Here is a 23,143-nt window from a genome sequence, read left to right as displayed (position 1 = left end):
GATCCCAGTCAGGACCTGCCACTGCTGCAGGTGAACATCTTACCCTAAAATACCCAAACCCATCTAAAAATATTTCAAAGGAAGAGTTCCTAATAGCTGTTTACTATTAAAGAATAGAGGAGGCTGGGAAACTGCTGAGGGTTTGAGGAACTTGAGCACAGTAATTCAAACACTGTTATTAAAGTTTGCCATTGAAAATCCTCATCAGGATATTGGTTTACTGTCTTCTGGTCTCAGTCAGGTTGAATTATATTGTTTACCATGGGTCAGAACCATGACCATGAGTACAGAACTCTATTGCTCAACTGCTTTGCAGCATCCAGACTTTTTAAAAATGTGATATTGCTCATCACAGACTTAAGGGTGAAAAGATTAATTGCAACACTTTGCATCAGCATCAGCCTTACAAAGGAGGCATCTGAGCAGGGTTTCAGCTGATGAATAAATCACTCTGAGTCTATTAGTGACCAAATGGATGACATACATGATTTATTCCTGAATCCAGCTGGCAAGACACATCTCACATCCATGTGGTTAAACTCTTTTATCTCTAAACAAGAGTGTGGGCCCACTGGAATAATTCCTGGGCCTTATTATGCTTTAAAATATGACCAAGTATTGTCTGGGACTGTGGGGGCTGACATGGGGCAAAACCACATCAGGAACTGTGCAAACAGTTTCACAACATAGGCAGCAGAAGGAAATGCCAAGTCTTGGGTTCTGGTGCAGTTTAGTTTTCAGTGTAGAAAGAGATCTGAGTCTGAAGACATGTGTGGAAAAGTTCCCTTGGAGCCAACTAAACCTCTGGATTAAACCTGTGGTTTGGGATTGGTGATCTTGAAAGCGTTGAGCAAGGAGTTACTCGGTGCACCAGCTCTCCTGAGCACTTCATCAGTTCATCAGTGTGAATATCCCTGACAGACCTGGACTTTTACTTCTCCATGGCAAATATGGAGAAAGGATATCAGAATCCCTTTCACAGTATCTTTACTACTCAAATTGACAGTGATGTTTGCCTCTCTGCCTGATTGGAAGGCTCATTCCAGTGATCTGAAAGCTCAAAGTTTGTCATGTTTGAGAATATCCCAAGGGTTTACATAGAGAAAATCCATGAACCCCACACAGTAACAGGTGTGACACCAACACAGCAGATAAGATCCTTCAATGTTCCCATCTTCTTTGCCAGCAAGCACTTATTATTAAGTTTAATAGCAAGGAACTCATTTTCCACATGCTCCAAACATACCAGTGAAAATGCTGATTTAAAGTGCTGGCCATGAAATGGGGAGTGGAGGAAGAAGGGATGGGGAGCTGCACCCTAAAAAACACAGCCCAAGCAGCACCAAGTGCAAGGACCAGAGCAGCTCTCCTGGGGTACAGCTCCAGATGAGGCTTCTCAGGTGCTTTTCCTTCTCATTTAGCATTTCCTCCCATGGAGCAGTTTCCAGAGCAGTCTGACCCAAGCTCTCAGCTCCACTGTGTCAGAGCTGGCCCTGAGCACAGCTGAGTGCCTGGGGTTGGGAGGCAGGGTTGAACACTCCCTGATTCACACACACCCCTTGCCAAGTTTGCCAGCAGGGATTCAACTGGTCCTTGTCTGGCCAAGGATCTCCTGGTTTGGAGGTACCCAGTGGGTCCATCCTTCCTTCCAGCCCTTCTTGTACTCGTTTCAGGCCAGGCCTGCCATCCCTGGCTCTGCCATCCCTGTTCAATGTGCTGGTGTTGTTTTTCCTGCTGGATGAGAACACACCTGAAACTTCCCTCGTTGAGCACGTCCAGAGGAGGCAACAAGGCTGGAGAGGGGCTGGGAACACAAATCCTGTGAGGAGCCCCTGAGGGAGCTGGGGGTGCTCAGCCTGGAGAAAAGGAGACTCAGGCCTGACCTCAGCACTCCCCACAGCTCCTGAAAGGTGGCTGTGCTCAGCTGGGGCTGGGCGCCTTCTCCAGGAACTGACAGAACCAGAGCACACAGCCTCGAGCTGCACCAAGGGAAATTTAGGTTGGATATCAGGAAAAAGGTTTGCACAGGAAGGGTGATGAAGTTCTGTGGCAGCAGCTCTCTGGCCATAGAGGGCAACACACGACTTTCCCAGGCATTGTCCTGGGAAGAAGAGAAAAGAACGAGAAACAATTCTTATCTTCAGTTGCTCACCTGTTGCTGTGAACATGTGGGATGTGTTATGGAGATTTGTTTACCAGAGGGTGATTTCTTAATTGGCCAGTGGTGATGGTGTTTAAATTCAATAACCAGTTGGGTTCACCTGTATCGTGACTGTCTGTAAGGGCAATGGGTTTCTTAATAAGTATCGTGTAATAAAGTGATTGATCAGCCTTCTGGAATGATGGAGTCAATGGTAATTTTTACCCAGCTGGGGGCCTGCAGCAACAAAGTTCTGGAATGGTGCCAGGGCTCACCCTAGGTCAGGGGTGGCTCCATGTGGTGGAAAAATCTCTCCTCCAAGCCGTGCTTCCAAAGAAAGGCTCAGCAGTCTCTGTTGTTCAGACTCAAGGCAGTTTATTGCAAGTTATCTAAAAGATTTTCTTCTCTGGCTGCTGTGGTTTGCTCACAGCTCAGGCAGAGGCACACACACACCCTGACATCCTCTCTGACCCCGACTGCTTCTCTCCCTGCCCAGGGCTACTGCTGTCTTTTATATGGGACATTACGTGTGACATGTTTGCAGTTTTTCCCCAATGCCTATTACCTATATTAAATGGTGATTTTCTACTCTAAACCAATCTGTGAGTGCCAACATCACCAAGAACCAAGGTAAGGAAGAAGAAAGAGGAGGAGCAGGACCGGCCCACATTTCTCTATATTAAACCCTCTGACCCCCATGTATAGAACAAAAAACCCCCCTGTACAGCACTCAAAATTTCTTTCCTCTACTTTGTAACTACTTCTAATATGTAAACTTTTGTGACTTGTTCTTCCTGCAAGGTTGGTAAATCGTTCCATGGTTCAAACCCAAAATCACAGCTGTTTCCAGCTGCCTGCCAGGGTCTCAAATGCTTCTGACCTGGACCCGGAACTTCCAGAAATGTCTGAGGGACATTTTGAGTTCCCACAGAATGGCTGCCTGGGGAGGTGATGGAGTCAGCATCCCTGGGTGTGTTTAACAAAGCCTGGATGTGGCACTGGGTGCCAGGGTTGAGTTGAGGTGTTTGGGCTGGGTTGGACTCGATGATCTTGAAGGTCTCTTCCCACCTGGTTATTCTGTAAATTCCCAGCAAGTGAAATCCTGATCCTCAGGCAAAAATAACTTTGCTGTGCATCCAGGTACACATGTTCTTCAGCTGCACTCTTCTCAGGGGCTCTTGTTGGTTTGGCTGGAACATGTGGCACTGCAGACAGAGAGAAACTGCAGCTAAACTACCCCACGCAGAGAAAACTGAGCCACATCCACACATACACGTGTGGCAGCTGTTTTCTGCTTTTTTATGTTGAGCTTCCTGACATTGGCTGAAATACTGTTCTTTCAGAAATGTTTCTGTGTGTATATTCCTACATCCATCCATCGCTTTGAGGCCACAAGCTGGTTTGGCTTTTTCCCCAGAAATTCTGATGTTGAGAAGAACAGGTATGGCAGAGTGTGTGTGTGATGTCAAAAAGAAGAAAGGAGGGAAGATAAGAAAAAGGTACCTTTGATGCTATTCCCTGAGCATTCAACTGAGATTAAAAAATTGTCAGTCTTGAGTCCATGAATACACACGTAGGAAAAGCACTAAAGTACATATTGACAGCCCACTTAGATACAGAATATTAATTTCTATACATTAGTATTAAAAACATATTTTCATTTAAAAATAATTAAATTGCTGAACTTCTAAAAACCTCCATGCTGCAACAGTAAGATGGCATCAGCTACAGAGCAGGTTGTAGCAGTTTAAGGTGATGAATTTCTAGTCTGAGCACGGTGTGATTTATGAGATAATTAGAAAAATAAATGAGTAACCGCCCTGTTTACACGTGGGGAAGTTAGGATTCATAGACAAAAAGTGCATTTTGCTTTATATTATTCACTATTTGAGAAACTGGGAAATGACAGTGAGAATTTAATGTTGTTGTCAGTGAGATAAAGAGAAGGAAGAGGGGCAACAGGGTGTAAGATCAGCAGAAAAGTGATTAAAGGAGTTTTGTCCTTGTTTGAAAGAGGGCTCAAATTATCTAAAGACATTACAGGAATACTATGTAATGGCTCCTACAGACAGAGAAGATGTTGAAAAAGCTCTCAGTCTACTTGTAGAAATTTTTAAAAAATTCGTTAAAATAGTCCTTACATCTTTTCATGCACATTCCTTCCTGTTACAAATTGCACATAAGCTCCTGATTTGCTTTTCCACCTTTTTTTCTTCGAATAGCATTTTCTTTTTCACTTTAAATGAAAAGCACTTGTTGCAGAGGATAGATAGATATGATTGTTATCTTAGCTAGCCGAATGTCACTTCTACCCTTGGATGAATCCTGGAGTGAAATGGACTGTTCCATCCCACCTCATCCCTCAAGCACTGACATTAAATTAATAAGCATATTGAAACACTATATATGAATGTTTTTACTACTTTTTCCATGTTGAGTAAGGACTCAGAATGTAAGCTGTTTATCTTGTACATTTTCCTCTTTACTTAAAGACAAAGTGCGCTTTTCCAGTAAGCACAGTGGGCGAGAGTCTGATGTCATAAATACTAAACTTTTCCTCTAATTTCAGTAGAGTTAGGAGTGTTTATAATGTTCCACAGACTAATTTTTCTAAAGCATACAATTTATTTGCTTGTAGAAAAATCACATCCATAACTCTTAAGAGTTATGAAAACTGTGGATTTCAGTAAACTGCTTTCTAGTGCAATTGGTTACTTAAATACTGAAACAGGAGATTGAGTTATAGACTGAAGGTTCTGTGGAATTCAGAGCAAGATCAAGCTACTCTGCTATTAGAAATAAATAAATAAGACATTATTTCTCAAGATTTTTCTTTCAGTTCTGTGTGATGCTTAAATAATTTGAATTATTGATGTTTTGCTTCTCTATTTAGAATTTTCAGTGTAATCAAATCGATATTAAGAAATAACAGCGTGAAATTACCACTAACTGAGCACTTTGGTCTGACCCAACAAAACATTTCATTACAAGCTGCAAATGAACAGTTAATGATTTCAATGGAGCTTAATGAATGCTCAAAATTAATAATCGATCATTAAACATATTAAAGCAGGTAGCAAGTTTTGCTACTTAAAGGAGCCCTTTGACCTTGATTTAATGAGCAGTGTTTTGGATAATTAAGAGTCTAACCATCCTAATTCTTCATACAGCACCCAGCTGTAAAATGCTATTCCTGAAAATTGTATCATTGCCTGTACCAGGGGAGATGGTTTTCTTTTTATATCTTCTACTCTCAGACAAGCTGAAATCTTTTATGGGGGTTTAATGATAAGACCATTTGATTCATCTATTCCATCTAGTTTGCCAATAATACATTGACCTAATGTAAAGATTTAATATATAGATTTTGTATTTAATATATAAATTCATTTTTTATGAGATACCTGTCTGTAAGGATTCAAAGCTGTGCCACCACCCTCATGGGGAAGAATTTCTTCCTAAATATCTAATCCAAACCTCCCCTCTGTCAGTTTGAAGCCATTTCCCCTTGTCCCAGCACTCCATGCCCTTGTCAGAAGTCCCTCTCCAGCTCACTTGTAGCTCCTTTAGGTGCTGGAAGGGGCTCTAAGCTGCTCTTTTCTTGCAAAGAAAACATTAAAATTATTTTCACAGTGATCCAAGTCCACATGATACTTAAAACACAGTTGCAAGGCCAGAATTCAACTCAAACAAATAGCAAAGCAAACTGGGTGTTGTCAGATGCTGCTGATGAGGAAAAAGTGGGGTGTTAGATGTTGTTACTCATCTCCCCACTCACTGAGCTTTATGCACTGCTTTACTCTCTGCATGGAACATGTGCCAAAGCAGTCCTGAATCCATCACCTCCCCAGATGGTGCAGAAAAGGCTTTAAATAAAACAAATAACTCTGCCATATGCAGTGGTCCGTGTTAAGGACATTGCACAAGGTCTGATATCTCCAGCAACCCCCAGAACCTGGGATTTCTGCTGCCCAGCTGCTGGAACCCAGCCTGGGGTGCCCCCAGAGGGACCACCAGCCCCTCATACCTGCTGGGTGATCTCCTCCTTGCCTCCAAGTCACAGAATTATAGAACCATTAAGGTTGGAAAAGACCTCTAAGGTCACCAAGTCCAACCACTTGTCCTGCATAGCCCCCTTGAGTACCCCAAATCCTCAAGTTCACCTTCTTTTTCCCTTCCTATCAGTTGCACCTTCCCAATGAGCTCTCTCCAAAGCACTGCCTGTGGTTAATTCCTTCATGGCCCATCAGTGCTGGTTTAGACACTTTTGTTCTTCATCCCCATCCTGTTCATCCCTTGTCAGCCAGTCCCGTGTCCCTGTGTTTTATTTGTCCCTTTCCCTTTTACTTGTTATCCCCTGTGAACTAAAAATCCCTTGATCTTGTAACTTTACCAAGTCAGACACTCTCGTGTCCTGTGTGTCTTCAAGGCTGTCCCTCAAACTTGTTTAAAAAATCACTCTCAGGGCAGTTTCTGTGTGCATTAGAACTTCCCTGCACCTCAGTTGCCCTATAAATTTATCAGGCAGCAGTTCTGAACCTCAGCTGCCAAATAAATTGATCAGGTAGCATTTCTTATGAATGTGTGTGCCCTGGGTGTGCTGAACTGGGATGTCATTCAGCCCATTCATTGCCCTCTCCATCACATATCCCCTTGTGAACGATCAGCAAATATGGATTAAGTGTCTGTATTTCATGAGAGCAACTTCAAATCTGACAAACGTTTTAAACATTAAAGTGAGTGTGTGTATATATATATATATACATATATATGGATGGATGGATGGAATTCAGTTTGTGCTTTAAGGCCTCCCAAAAAGATTATTTCATCCTCATTTCTGTGCTTAATAACTCACACTGGATCTGATCAAGTCCACCCAAATATCCCTATTTGCTTGTACAGTCCTGGAATCTTTTCCCAGGAACCTTCCTATCCCTCACAATCCCCTTATGCTTCCTATCCCTCCTAAAATATTCTGCTCACCTAGAAAATGCTTCTGCCATCAAAATATTTAATCCTCACCCTCTGTGAATGAGGACAAAAGGCTGTACACTAATTAAAGAGTGCTAGATCATTAATTGAAACAATGCCAGAGGTCCAATTAACTAAATAGTGCTAGAGCACCAACTCAGATATTCTGCTTTTTCTGGACAGAGCACTGTTAAAACACTGGTTTGCACCAGCCTGTGCTCCCCATAGAAACTTTTACACATGGTTTGGAAAGCCAGTATGGACAAGGCCCCACAGGCAGCATGGATGAGACATTTCTGTTTCAGAGACAAAAGGGTTTTGCCATAGGGACACAAACAGGGCTGCTTGAGTTGGTTTTGTGGTGTTGGAGCTGGACATGATGCTCGTTGTGGGTCCCATGGGGAAGTGCAGACATCCCTCAAGAGCTCTGCACTGAAACAATGCCTGGAGTGGAGGAATTCTGAAAACAGCTGTAATTCATCATCCCCAGGGTGATTTATTCCTCCTTTGGGCATTACAGCACAGCCCAGCATCAAAGCCACCATGAGGATGGCGTGTGCATGGCTGTGGAGGACAGATTATGGACAAACAACTGCTCAAGATAAATGCCTGGTGTCCAAAAGGAGAATAAACAACTGCATTCTTAAACATGGCTGTGTGTAGGGAACACATAAAGCCTTCAGAAAAATAAATTAGTGGTAGGAAATGAGTGAGTTGGCCAGGCCTAACAGGGATGATGAATGCAGTGAAGGTGAGGGAAGAGACTGCTTGGGTAGGAGGCCACTTTCTGACCTCCTACCAAAACTGACTGGGAGCTAAAAATGACCTGTGACGTAAGGGGGAAAATGTGCTCAAGGACTAAAAAGGGGTCTCAGGGCTGAAATACTACACTGAACGTTTTATGGCTCCCACTAAAATAAAAATGATTTGTGAAAGAGAACTGTAGGGACTATATGGGAAAGGTCCTGGATCATGCATTCCTTGGAGAGTGGATCCCATTAGCATGCCTGGCTAGGTGACCCTTGCTGTCTTCTCCAGTTCATTTCCTTAACTCTCCCTTTTTTTTACTTGACAGCTGCTCTCTGACTGCAGTTCAAGGTGAGTTTTACTTCCCACTCATCCATGGTCTCTGTGTCCCAAGAGGATTTCCCTTGACCATGGAAGCCAGTCTCTGGATTTCCATCAGCTGCAGGCTTTTCTTGTTGCCTTCCTCTCTGGAAACAGAAAGTAGGGCTGTGTTTATATTTATTTATTTTTATTTATATTATCTATATCTATATCTATCTATATTTTTGTGAAGAACTAATGTATCTACTATGCTCCCTGATAGCACCCTTAACCATTACATGGATATAAAAATGACATTCCATAAACACAAAATGTAAAGAACTGCATTTAATGGGGATATAAAAAACACTTTGGTTTCTGACAAAGATCAGTTCATGTCACATGGAGCACCAGAAAGCTGGACTGACAAATAAGTCTCTTACAAGAGAGATTATACAAAATCTGTATAATAATACAATATGTGCACCCACAGCCTCTCGAGCCTGGGTCTGCCCTGCCTTGTTTTTGATTTGATCTGAGAGAACTCTGAATTTCTCAGGATTTTTCTGCCTCATGTCTCTGTGGGAACCATACAGTGTGGAGGTGTTTGTGTAGCCTTGGGCTCTACATTGAGCAGTTGGGATTTTTCCACAGAGAGAACATTTTTGATCAGTTTAATGGGTTATGGGTATAGATAAGCTGCATTGATCCCAGATTTAGACACAGCTTCTTGGCAGATATTTTAGTGTAAAAAGACATTTTCTTGGAAAAAAGTGCAACCATTTCATTAAAGATGTTTCAGTTTTTGGTTCTTCTCAGTTGCCTGGGTAAGTTGCAATTTATTTGAGCTGGGAAAGAGTGGAGCTCTCAACCTCTAAGTGCTGAAGATTAGAGCATACTGAAATTTTTTTCTCTTCAGTTTCTGTGCTAGGCTAAAACCTAATGTGGAAGGGTTTTCCTCCATTGTGAGAGCATTATCTCCACGAGAAAGATTTGGGAGTTTTCTGAGGGAGCAAAAACCTGTAACCCAAAAGAAAAGGGGATGTAGCATGGTGCAAAAAGATAGGGTTGGAGTTTGGGAAACAAATCAATTTATACGAGAGTTTTGTATCTTGAAGACCTTTTATTGTCTTTTTCACTCAGTGAGGATGAAAAATTCACTCCAGGATGGCGAGTGACCACAGTGTCACCATGTGCAAGCCTCAACCACTCCATCTTCCAGACCTGGCTGGCTGTGGTGACCATTGCTCTTTAGGAATGTGCACAACAAACTGCTCTCCTTGCTTTATTGTTTTAGGGGCAATCTCTGGGACTGCCCTCAGGGATGCTCTTCAGAAGAGGCCACGGAGCCCAAACAAACAGCTGCAAGTGGCAGGTAATGCTGGAATCTTATACTTGGAAAAAACCCTTAAATTAAAAAAAAATTAAAAACCAGTGAGAAAATAACAGCTTCCATTGTCCAAAACAACACAGTTTCTGCAGAGGCATGGCATGGCTTGGGTGTCAAATATGTTGTTAGATCCAGATTTCTATTTCAGATTTCCTACCTCAACAACCCAGGGTAGTACACCCACATTTGTGGTGGAACCTTTATCAGCATCAATTGTGTCATGACTGCAGCACACTGCCTCAGTGTGAGAGTGTGGCAGTCCCGTTCTCTGGGCAGAGAGACATAATTCTGTCTCTTAGGAGAAACACAGAGAGAAGAAGAGAAAACAATCTTTACCTCTGCTCCTTTGTTCTCCCCATGTGCAATGTGGTGTGGAGATTGTTGACCTGCAGTGATTGCTGGGTTGGATTCTGGTAGAGGTTGTTTGGGTTCAGTGACCAATGGATCCAGCTGTGGCTCGGGCTCTCAGCACAGAGTCACGAGTTTGTTGGTTAGTTGTTGGATAGGTAAGTAAGAAGTAATTATGTAGAATAGTATAGTATCTCTTTAAATAATATATTAATGTAATATAGTATAGTTTTAATAAAGCTATCCCACAGCCTTCTGATCTGGAGCCAGACATCATCATTTCTTCCCCTTTCTGAGATCGTCACATTTTTACAATATGTGAGCAGGATAAAAACAGTTAAAACTCCTGTTCTGCTCCTCATTCTTGCTGCAGGTGGGAGCCAGACCCTTTTCCTCCTCAGAGCTCCCCACTGGAGCATTGCACAGCTGGACATCTCCCTGCTGACTTAATCAGGGGAGCTGGAAGACTCTGCTGGCTTCAGCCTTGATTTCACATACTAATCGCTGACTTCCTGGGAGTGGAAATCAAGCTGATTGCTGATTTGCATAAGAGGAGGTGCATTTGCATGAGTGTGAGCATTCCTCATGGGTGTGCATCCTGAGAGACCTGCACAGAGATGGGAAGATGGAACAAAGGGGTGTTTGCTTGCTCTCAGGCCATGCTGCACAACCAGTCAATGCCATGGGACACCAGCAAGCCAACACTCCCCTTTAATTACTCCTGCCTTTAGTGACTGCACTTAAAATAAAGTGTAAACAGCTGGTCCTTCACACTCTGCTCCAGAAAGGTGCAGAAATGGAAAATGAACCTTTTTGTTCAAGACCAAGCTCAGCACTGCAGTAGCTGACGCTGCACCATCAGTTTCTTCACCAGCACACTGCAGGCAGCATGTGCCTGATTCACAAAACTACTTAGAAACAAAATTTGGGTTAGAAAAGTCCTCTAAAATCACTGAGTCCAGTGATGAACCCAGCACTGCCAAGCCCACCACTAAACCCTTGTCCCCAAGTGCCACATCTACACATCTTTTAAACACCTCCAAAGATGCTGACTCCACCACTGCCCTGGACAGCCTGTTCCAAGACCTGACCAGCCTTTCAGTGAAGAATTTTTTCCCAATATCCACTGGCCATTTCCTCTCATTCTGTTCTTATTACCTGGGAGAAGAGACCAACCCCCACCTTGCTAGAACTCACTTTTCTGGCAGTTGCAGAGAGCAACAAGGTCCCCTCTGATCCTCTTTTTTTCCAGGCTGAACACCCCCAGCTCCCTCAGCTGCTAATTCACCAGCTTCCCTGCCCTTCTCCAGACCCACTCACAGCAAATTTGGCTACAGTGTACTGAAAATCCTGTGGTGGAGGGTGCTTTGGAAATGGTGAGGCAGGTGGAAGGTCTGGGTTGTGCAGGAGTTGCACTGCAAAGCACCCAGTGAGGAGTAGATTTTGCACCAATTACTCTGTGATTCATTTCAGGCCATTGGCTCTGGGTCAGCACAGCCTCCTGGAGGTGGATGGCACCGAGTACTGCCTTGGTGTGGATGCAATCTTCATCCATCATGTCTAGAATCCCACTGACATTGCCAACAAGTCATTTTTTTTACTGTCAGACAGCTGAAGGATACTGAGCATCCTCCCTCCCCAGCATTTATGTGCATGTTCAATCCAGCTCCCAGTGAGGATGGGTTTGTGGGAAGCATTGGAAGATGCTGCAAAGGAGGTTTCCTAAACAGCCTCCTCTCTTGGAGGTGTTCCATGGTATCCACAAGGATGATCTCAGCCTGTTTTACTCAAGATGGGGAAAAGATGGGCCTGTTTCTCCATTTTGGGAAAAAAAAAATGGATCCAGGATGTGCAGATGATTCAGAGGCTTGCCTGCAGTCACAGCCCTGTGTGCTGAAGGATGAAGGAAAGCCAACAGGAAAAACTGAAGGACTGTCTCAAGCCCTCCCTCAGAGACATGCCTGTCCACCCTGGGTCCACCAAAATTCACCCCAAACCTGACTTTTGGGGAGTGTTATCCCTTTATCAGTCTGTACTTTGGCCTTTTCTCTCTTAATTGCTCTTATTTTGCTGTCACCTGTGATAGCTATAAGGAATAATTAATTATATTTGCAAGGTGCTTGTCAATCATTGCACAGAGTCTGGAGCCTTGTGTGTGTGGTGAAATGGGAATGAGAAAGTGTGGTTCATGCCTCATCCAGGATTTTCAGAGAGGAATCTCTCACCTGTGCCCTGTTCCAGCTCTGACATTGCCCTGCTGCACTTTGAATCTCCTGCCAATGCCAACAGATTCCTTGAGCTGGGAGCGCTTCCACCTAAGACAGAAATTTTACCCAGTGAATGTCCCTGCTATGTTACTGCCTGGGGAGGGGTCAGTGGTGAGTAAGGGGGAAGGAGGAGTGTCCAGGGGGATCAGCATACAGATAAAACTTGTTTCCTCAGCCCCTGGAGCTGCTGGGCCAAGGTGTCACCCTCCCTCGAGTCCCCTCTCCTGTGCAGGGGTGACACAGCACGGGCAGGCTGCAGGAGGGGATGCTGCCAGTGGTGGGCCATGAGATCTGCTCCCAGGAGGGCTGGTGGGCTCCCAGGCAGAGAACACCATGCTCTGTGCAGGTGGAGATGGTGTGAGGGCACTCTAAGAGCTCAGAGAGGTTTCAAGCTGCCCTCTTTCTTTTTCCTTCTTCTCTCACTTTGCTGTGCCTCGGGTTCTGGTTTTGCCAGAACTGAAGTTCTGGCTTTGAAAACGAGAAAACCAGAAAACTCAAGTTCTGGTTTTGCCATTTCTCCACCTTGCAAGTTCTCCTGCAAATCCTGGCCCCTTTGCTGCTTTCTACTGAGTATCTCCTGAACCAGGCCTTCTTCACATTCCTCCAGAGACCAGCGAGCAGAGAAAAAACCTAGACCCTCAGGATGCACCTCTGCCCTCTGATTTTGGAGAGTAGATTGGCCCTGTTGTAGAGTTGTGTTTGCACTGTATATCCCCTCATAATGCTTTGTCCTTCCATATCCCCTCTTTGTACCTGTTTGGTTCATCCCAGCTTCCCCATCAGTACCTGTATGTCCATCAAACCCCAACCCATCCCCCTGTCTCCTCCCAGGTGATGTGTCCATCACCTGGTGACCCTTCCCCTTTGTCCAGATCCTTCCCCAGGGTCACCAGGTAGCTGGACCCTGGCTGGGACTCCTCCCCAACCCTGAAACATAAACTTTAAGGAATTTAGAGATTTTAGAGGAGCTAAGATTTTAGAAATGAGCCTTACTAGAGTTAATTAAAATAATAATAACAAATGAGTAGGTCTAGATGAAGTAAGGAGTTAGTAGTTAACTAATAATTGATTGCTTATCAGGACAATGTTTAGTTAGCTGGGTTTATAATGAAGAATATAGAAACTAACAAATAGCTTTTAGGAACATAAGACAATTGTGGGCCTCCTCTGTTCTGAAACCAATTGCAGACAAGGAATAGGAGTTCTACCAAGAGTTCATTTGTCATATTTGCATTGAAAAGGTAGAAAGGTCAGAACGAGGAAGACTTCATTTACTTCCTCATTTTGGGACCCCTCCCCATGAAAGGGACCACCGACCCATTTCAAGGAACAAACTTCATGCTGAATGGCTTTGGGAGTGATTAGCATACGAAGCGGGGAATGGGATGTACCAAAATTATGAATATGCATTTGTATTTTGGGTATTTAATACTTGTATGGATAAAAGGGCTCTGTAATCACCTGGAAGGTGCGGTGTGTATTTGGGAGCGATCCCACACACTGCCCGGCGTTGAACAAACACACACTTTCTAACTTTAAACTGTTAGAGAGTTTTTGTCCGTCACAATTGGATATCGGTACTAGATCAATATCCATATTTTTTTCAATAAATCAACCCCCTCCTCAGTGGTCATTTTGAGGCCTTGCCCCCCGAGAGCCACTCCCATGTCCTTCCCCCTTTGTCTGCTCGGTTTTCCCTGCCCCTCTATACCTGGCAGCTCTGGGCAGGGACCTCCCTCTCTTGCTTTGGATGCCCTTCGAGGTCAGATGTGGCCTGGGATCTCTCCAGGCTCTCATTAAACTTTGGAACTAATCCTGATGGAGAGCGCCTCTTTCCTTTGCTTGTGGGACCAGCTCGTCTTTGGACTCACGAGGGAGCTTCTCCAAGCCCCCCGGGATCCAAGGAGAAGTTCCTTCCCTCTGCCCACCTCGCCCCACTGCCCAGCTGGCCGGGCTCCACAGGGGTTTTATCCCCATGGATTCAAGGGGGAGATGCAGCACCCTGTCTCTCAGCAGCGTGTCCCAAGGACCAGATCCTGGGGACAAGGGTGAAACTCTGGCAGTTGCCTCTGCCCTGACCCAAGGGGTGAAGCTGCCAGGAAGTTTCTCCACTCTTCCAACGCTGCTGTGTTGTTGCACCCTGAGCCAGGCATTGCTGCCTCCTGTTTGTCACCCTCCTCCTTCCCACCCACAGCTCCCTCTGGCCCAGCTTAGGTGGAAAAGGAAGATATTGTGATGTTCCCATTATCCCAGGGGATCCAGGTGGCCTCAGCATCAAGGCAAGGAGGTTTGGCACGTGAAACACTTGTTACCTCTTCCTCTATTCCCTTCACTGCAAAGGTGGCTTCTAATAAAAGCAGCCATGCAGAGTCCTTAAAAAATGGTGGAAAAATACATAATGTGTGATTATGTAAATATAGGAATATAATATAGAAACATACAGAAATAAAGCAGGTTATACAATTATACATAATGCAGTTATAGGTATGGGATAATTATAGGTCTGTAGATGTTTAGTGTAATTTTTTTGTGTGTGTGGCAGGTTGTGAGCCCAGGAAGAGCTTTTATCTTCTCACATATTTTAAGTCTCTAGTGCTCCTTAATCCTATCCAGATAATTTGTCTGAGTATTTCCTTTCCTTCCTCCAATCCAGGGGACTCAGGGGGCCTTCTCTACTGCTACAGGGATCATCACTGGGAATTCCATGGGATGCTGAGTTTTGGGTTACTTCCCCACTGTAACACCTACCAGAAGCCCACATTTTCCACACGTGTGTCAGCCTACATGGACTGGATCTACAGCATGAGTTGCTTCATGCCTGTGCATTCCCCCTGAAAGCAAGGAGTTGGCCAGAGGAATTTTTAATTTATTTTTCATTCAGAGTAGTTTGGGATTTTTTTTTGTTTATTAAACCATTAGGAGTGGAACAGGGAGGCTTAAAATCAGGAAATTTGATGCTACTTTTGGTGTAGTCAAACAATTTTAAGGAAGCAGCTGCTGCCTCAGAGCTGAAATGTTCTGCTGAGGGCCACAGACAAAATTCAAGCCAGGCAGGAGCTGGGCTCCATGTCCAAAAAGTTATCATCACCATTCACCCAGACAAAACCTTGCTGCAGAAAACCATGGAAAGAATTAGCTGGATGGGAAATGTAGCAAACATAAAGCATCTCTAGAAGTGTAAATCCTGCAGTGCTGCACTATGAACAAATTCTTTTCTCAATCATAAATAATGACTGGCATAAGGAGCAGCCTTTTCCCAGGCACAAAGGAAGGTTTTGTGGAAAAGCCTCTGTAAATTGTGGGTCCTGCTGGAAAGAAAGGTGGGAAAGAAAGGTGGGTAGAGGGAGGCCACTGCTCTCCATAAACCTTTTTGGGTGGGAATAGGTTGTTAGAGCAGTCCCCTGGCTCAGCTGGGAACAAACTCTTCTTCAGACCATTCCCTGACATGGAGACATGCCTTATTCTGCCTCTCTGCTGAATTAATCTGGTTTTTGCTTTCCAGACTATGGAGAATAATGGAGGTTTCTAGGGAAGGATCTCTTGGTGCATGAATATATGAGATAAAATTAAGGACCTATGCTCCTAAACTCTTCTCTCATCCCTTCTGCACCTCTCTGGGTTATTAGCAGCAAGATTTGGCTAATTTTGGTGTAATGGAGTCTCAGTGAGTGCAGCCAGTGACCTGGTGGTGTGTTTGCTCTGCCTTAGGCAGGGGTCCAACCCCCTCAGCAGGGAAGGAGGCTCAGGAATTCCCAGTCTGTGACAGTGCCCTCAACCTGGGGCTGGGCAAGGCTGTCATTTTGGGACCAAACCTGCAGAAAATGGTCATGGTGCATGTTTCTCATTGAGGGGTTCCTTAGGGATGACCCCACCAGAGGCAGAGGTGCTCAGCTCAGTGCTTCCAGGTCAGTGGGAGCAGAGCAGTGTGTGATGCTGCTGGGCACCAGTGCAAATGCTCCTGTCCTGATCTGTTCTCACAGCAGCCAGCAGAGGTTTTGCTTGCAGAACTGGGTTCTCTTCATATTCCCAAACAAACTGTTTCAGTCATAAAGATGCTCCTAAAGAGAGCATTTTCCTCGAGTATATTGGCAAACAACCCATAGGAAGAACAATCCATCCAACTTGTTCTTAAATTCACTCTGTACAGGATGATTCCTTAAGACTGAGAACATAGAAAAGAGCATTTTGGTGTGTGCTCTTCTAGGCAGGAAGCAATAAATTCCATGTAAAACAGTCCCCTGTGCTGTTAGGTGTGCAGAAGCCCTTATTCAGTCAGCTGGGCAAGCCTGTCTGCAGTGAACAATAATGCCAAATATTAGACACACAGCAGAGCTGGTAAAGGGAGGCAAGGGGGAAGACAGAGGAAAAGATGTAGGTGAACAATAAAGCAAGATTTGTCTTTTGATGATCTGCAAAACCATCCCTTCTCCATCCCTGGAAGAGTTCAAGGCCAGGTTGGACAGGGCTTGGGGCAACCTGAGATAGGGGAAGGGGGCAGGGGGGTAAAATGAGGTGACCTTTAGGGTGTCTTCCAACCCAAATAATTTTATGATTCTATAAACTACAAATCCATCCTCTTGGAAAACACAGGGAATCCCACAACCTCTCTTCTCTCCTTTTGCTGTGTGTGAGATGCACACTTATGGATGAAGGATTTCAATTTAGCTTTTTAATTATTTTAAACCACCTATGTACTATCTCTCCTAAAACCTGCACACACCTGCGGCACAGCACTATTTTAGCAAAATCCTCTCTTTGGGGAATGCACAATTCTCCTCTCCAGAAGCCACTAGAGGGCATTGGCCAACCAAGGGAATGTCACACACGGTTGTCACCTCCTGCTAAAGGAGTTTTTGGGCCAAGACTGATAACGTGCCATGTCTCAGCCTTGCACTCTGCCCTCTGTGTTTGCTTGCAGACCCACAGATAAGCAATGACACACAGGAGCTGCTTTTCACCTCTGTTTCCCAGAGCTCTGCTCTGCAAACAGTTAAATCTTCCTTATTATGGCAAACGAAAATGAAAGCAAGGGTGTTTTCTGTGAGGCTTGTGAAGGAGCAAAGTCCTGGCTTTATCCTTGGCCCTCAACTTTATTATGCTGCACTTGGCAGTGTCTCCTGGGTGCTCAGGAGTTTGGCAGCTCTCCTCTTCTGACAAATTAAAACCCCCTGAATCTCAGTTTTTCCACCCCTTAATAGTCCTGAACGGTTCTTGCTCCTTTTTAGACAGCTTGTGTGATTTCTGCGCTACATCACAGAATCCCATAATGGTTTGGCTTGGAAGGGATCTTAAAGTTATCATCTAATTCTAGCCCCCTCTCCATAGACAGGGACACCTCTGAAAGAGCTCAGTGGCACCTGGCTGTATTCTAGTTTTTCCTTCAAAAAGAAGGAATTAAAAAGACGCAAGATCAAAGGCTTTGGGAAATGACAGCTTACAAAGGGAGCCTCTCAAACTATTTCCAGAAATTGCTGAGAAATGAAGTATTACTGAGCCTGATGCCTGGGTTGGGGTGTAACCCTGTGTCCTTGGTGTTAGTGGGATTTGGGGATGTCCCAGGGCATCCCAATTTCTCATCAGCCTCCATCCCTGAGGCTCAGCAAAGCTGGGAATAACTGGGGATGTTGCTGCTATTGGGACCACAGCAGCAATTTAGTGAGGGTGCACGTGCCTTGCCACAGCCCAAACCACCACAGCCACCCCCAGTTTGTCCCCTGATGTGACAGCAATGACAGGCTGTCCCTGCTTCTGCCCACAGTTGTGCAATTACCCCTGTGGTCTCCACGGGGCATCAGGTGCTTGAAACCTCTGGTCACAAGCTGCCCTGAAATCCAGGCTGGACATTGCTCCTTTAAATCCTTCCTCCACATAAACAAATCCTGGACCTGTTCCTACAACTGCCAGGAGGAGAAACCTCAGGCTGTACCCACAGGAGCAGGAGAATCAGGTGCTGGAGACACACAGCTCTAATTCAGGGTCATTATCACATCCCCAGTGCCAAGAGCAGAGTTTTCTTTCTGTGTTTTGCTGACAGGAACAGCTTGTGCTGCTCAGCCATGATTTATTGTGCAGGATAAGAGGCAGGCAGGAGCTGGCAGCACATGGTCAGGGCATGTGTGCCTCTCCTGTACCTCCTTTCCCTCTCACCATGCAAGTGCCTGGCTAGAGCTGTGTGTTCCTCAGCTCTGCTGGGCACAACTGATCCCAGGAGCCCACCTTGGAATGCCTGTGGAAAATGCAGACCTCCACAGGATTTACTGTGTGGAGATGATAGATTTAACAGCAATGGAATATCCAGTGGTACTGGGAAAACACAGCTGGGCACAGTGTTATAATGCTCACAGAGAATGTGGAAAAGGAATCCACATCCTTTTCCCCAAAACTGAGTGGTGAGGGTGCAGCTGAAGCAGGGAATTAACTAGATTTTGGTAAACTGGTGCTGCCCACATGCTTATGGAGAGCAGAAAAAGGAGACAACCATGGCAACAGGAGAATTAGCTCCTGGGGGACTGGCTCCACCAGGTATAGGGTGCTCTGGTGAGTGTAAGGGGTGGCTGCAACACTTTGGGATATTTTGGGAGGGAAGGCTGAAGATGCTGTGAAACAGGGGATGCACAGATCAAACACAAGGGGTCAGTGCCATTAGAAATGTCTGAGAACATCCCATCCCATCCCATCCCATCCCATCCCATCCCATCCCATCCCATCCCATCCCATCCCATCCCATCCCATCCCATCCCATCCCATCCTTCTGTGCCAAAGGGCACAGCTCTCCTGAGGTCCCTTGTCATCTCATCACCCCCATGGGGATGCCTCCCTACCCTCAAGCAGCTCAGCTGTCCCAAAATACAACAGAGCTGGGGAGCTTTCGAGTCACACAGAGCTAAGCTCAGCAATAGGGCCTCAGCCACACTATGGCTGCAAAAAATGTTCTATTTACAGGCATCTCCCCACCCAAATCCTACCCTGGCACTGCTCTCCTTTGTCAGGATAACTCCAAAATCTCTGCAGCTGAACTTGTACCACTCCTTCTCCAATCAATTCTTGCTCACTCACAGGCAAAAGCGATGGATATTTGGGAATGTGGCTACAAGGGGCCCTGTTGCCTCGTGACAGCCATTCAGCCTTAATTACCAGAGAGTGCTTTGGGATGTTCTGACTATGAAAAGCACTTAGGTACATTAAGTTCCCATCTCTATTTACTCCAAAGTAGTAGCCAAGGTAATGTAATAGATAATAGTTTTATTTATTTCCAAGGTAATGTAATAGATAATAGTTTCCTTTGCAGAGGATGTCAGGGGAGCAAGTTTATTTTGGAGGGAGATCCTTGTATGTTATTAATTCTGTAATGTTTTAGCCCAGTGTGTGGCTCATGTAGTCCACAGGGAATCTCAAACCTTTCAACCTTTCCACCTGGGCTGACTAAAAGCCTGTGTGCTTGTGACAGAATATTTCAGCTCTGTGGTTAAAGATATTCCAATTTTGGTGGGTTTCATGCACCTAGTGATGTAATGGAGTCAGGCATCTACAGCACATTTTGTCCTCATTCAGTACCCTGGTCAAAATAGAGGTGCATCCATGGGGGTGAGGGGGTCTGAGCCATTTTGCTTCTGGAGATGGCTTCACCCAGCTGAGGATGTGTGTGCCAGGCCAGTGAAATCCCAGGACACCCCCACCTCTCCTCCAAACCCCAGTGGCCCATTTAAGCCATATTTTGTTTTCTTTTACTATGATATCTTAGTGAGATATGTGGTGCATCTGGTCCCACAAAAAGCATTGCTCAGGAGCAATTTGGCCAGCTGAGGGGTTGGAGAAGGAGGCAGCTGCCCAGTAGATGGCAATGCTGCCATTTATTCAGCAGCAGGCTGGGAGGGGTAAAACAAGCTGATGGGATTGTGTGGATTAAGTCAGCCCTAAAAATTCCTAATGGTCATAGCTGTGGAGGAGAATCATAGAATCATCTCCTGGTTTGGGTTGAAAGGGACCTTAAAGATCCTCCAGTTCCCACCCTCTGCCATGAGCAGGGACACCTTCCACTAGACTAGGTTGTTCTGACCCTTGTCCAACTTGGTCTTGGACACTTCCAGGGATGAGGAATGCAGAATTGCTCTGAGCAGCATCTCACCACCCTCACAGGGACGAATTTCTTTCCAATATCTAATCCAAACCTTCCCTCTTTCAGTTCAAAGCCTTTTCATTTTAAAGTCATCACTCCATGCTCTTGTCCCAAATCCATCTCCAGCTCTCCTGTAACACCTTCAGGCTCTGGAAGGGGCTCTAAGGTCTCCCTGGAGCCTTTCCTTCTCTAGGTGAACACCTCCAGCTCTCAGAGCACCCTCATGGCCTGGAAGCAGCAGCTTCTCTGCTAGAGGAATTTACATTTCCCTTGAAGTGTGAGACCAGAGAAACCCTGGAGGAGTTTCTGGGCTGGTTGGAGATGGTCCCTCTGTGAGGTGCTGCTGTCAAAGCCACTCTGATTTTACAGAGCTGCACCTTGGAAGGGGTTAAACCATCTACAACCCACAACTTTCCTTGGCAGGGCTGAAACCAGCCAGCTGCCTGCACACAGACCTGTCCCAGCCCGGTGACACCCAGCTGCCACTCCCGCCCCATTTGGCACCAAGCAGCTTCTCCTTCCCATCCCTGGCAATTGGTGATTCACTGCCCCCACATAAACCCGTCCGTGCACTCCCCACCTTGCTTAGGCCTTCACCACCTTCTTTATTTCTATTTATTTTCCTTTCCTTTTGGAACTCAAAATGTCCCTCAGATATTTTTGGATGTTCCGGGCCCAGGTCAGAAGCATTTGAGACCCTGGCAGGCAGCTGCAAACAGCTGGGATTTTGGATTTGAACCATGGAATGATTTACCAGCCCTGCAGGAAGAACAAGAAGTCACAAAAGTTTAGATATAGTAGAAGTAGTCACAAAGGAGAGGGAAGAATTTTTTAGTATGGTACAACGGGGTTTTAACACCTGTTCAAGGGGTTTTTACTTTGTACATGGGGGTCAGAGGTTTTAGGATGGAGGGATTTGGGCCTGCCCTGCCCTCCCTCTTTCTTCTTCCTTACCTCCATGTTCTTGGTGATGTTGGCACTCACAGGCTGGTTTAGAGTAGAAAATCACCATTTAATATAGGTAATAGGCATTGGGGAAAAACTGTAACCATGTAACACGTAATGTACCATATAAAAGATAGAAAATCACCATTTAATATAGGTAATAGGCATTGGGGAAAAACTGTAAACATGTAACATGTAATGTACCATATAAAAGATAGAAAATCACCATTTAATATAGGTAATAGGCATTGGGGAAAAACTGTAACCATGTAACACGTAATGTACCATATAAAAGATAGAAAATCACCATTTAATATAGGTAATAGGCATTGGGGAAAAACTGTAACCATGTCACACGTAATGTACCATATAAAAGACAGCAGCAGCCCTGGGTGGGAGAGAAGAAGCAGTCAGAGTCAGAGAGGATGTCAGGGTGTGTGTGTGCCTCTGCCTGAGCTGTGAGCAAACCACAGCAGCCCCAGAAGAAAATCTTTTAGATAACTTGCAATAAACTGCCTTGAGACCAAACAACAAGAGACTGCTGAGCCTTTCTTTGGAAGCTCGGGTTGGAGAAGAGATTTTTCCACCCCTGAACCAGGCCTGGGCTCCGACACTCCCTGTGCGCAGCACCGGAGGCTCGGCATTACTCATCCTCTGCTTTCCTTTTGTCCCGAGGTCCAGCACGAGTCGGGCTGTGCTGCAGCCACCAGAGCAGAAAGGATTTTGTCCCCGGGTGGCGGGGCTGCCTCGGGAGCGGGGATGAGTCACTTGGGCCACCCGGGGCCACCAGGACGGGAACAGGCGCTGCCGCCAGGCTCGGTGGCTCCAGACCTGGCGCCGTGCGGGAATGAGAGTTCCGAGGAATTTTCTCGTCAAGAGCGGCTATAAAATGACGGATAGGATGGACTTTAACTCAGTCAGAGGAAAATTTTAATAATAAACAAACAAACCAATTAAATCAAACAAGCCAGGGCAGGGGTGTTGGCTCTGCAGCACTGAGGGCATCCATAGGGGTCCTTGCCTTGGAGGCAGGAGATTTAGGGGAAAATCTTTTTTCGTCATTTGTCCAGCTGATAGAAGGAAAAGGGAAGGTTTTTAAAGAGTGTCTGAGCAGCGTGATGCTGCAGTGTGTAAGGGAGTCAGATCGTCTGCAGAGGCAATAAAAGCATCCCAGGTAATGCATTCCTGGGGCTTCAAGCCCTTGTCACTGCAAGAGGCACTTCCTCTGCCCATCCAAGAGCATTTTCCACAGAATTCAGCAGAGGTTTCGCAGAGCTGAGGTTTTAACTCAGACCTGGAGGTCAGCTTGGCTTTCCCAGGGAAAGAGCACTGCAGAATCGCCAATTATTGGCATATTCCCATTTGAGTTTTAATCTGTCACTGGTATGGGATGGGAAAAAAACCCCAAGGTCCTGCACCTGGGTCAGGGCAATCCCAAACACAAACATAGGTTTGGTGGAGTATGGCTCGAGAGCAGCCCTGGGGAGAAGGACTTGAGGCGGGGGATTGATGAAAGGCTGGACACAATTTGGCAAAGTGCACTGGCAGCCCAGGAAGCCCCAACCACATTGTGGGCTGCATCCAAAGCAGCGTGCCTAAAGGAGCTGGAGAGGGACTTTGGACAAGGCCACAAAGTGATATGACAGGGAAGCTGGCTTTAAAGCGACAGAGGGCAAGTTTACATTAGATATTAGGAGGAAATTAATTACTCTGAGGGTGGCGAGGCCCTGGCACAGATTGCCCAGAGAAGTTGTGAATGCCCCATCCCTGAAAGTGCTCAAAACCATGCTGAATGAGGCTTAGAGCAACATGGTGAAGTGAAAGCCATCAGGAGAGGGGTTGAACTAGGTGGTCTTTAATATAATCCCTTCCAACCCAAAGCATTCCAGGATTCTGTGATTCCCTGTGGGGATGCCTAT

Source organism: Lonchura striata, chromosome 2 (assembly GCF_050655825.1).
Source record: "Lonchura striata isolate lonStrDom1 chromosome 2, ASM5065582v1, whole genome shotgun sequence".
Lineage (NCBI taxonomy): Eukaryota > Metazoa > Chordata > Aves > Passeriformes > Estrildidae > Lonchura > Lonchura striata.
This window is presented reverse-complemented; position numbering follows the sequence as displayed.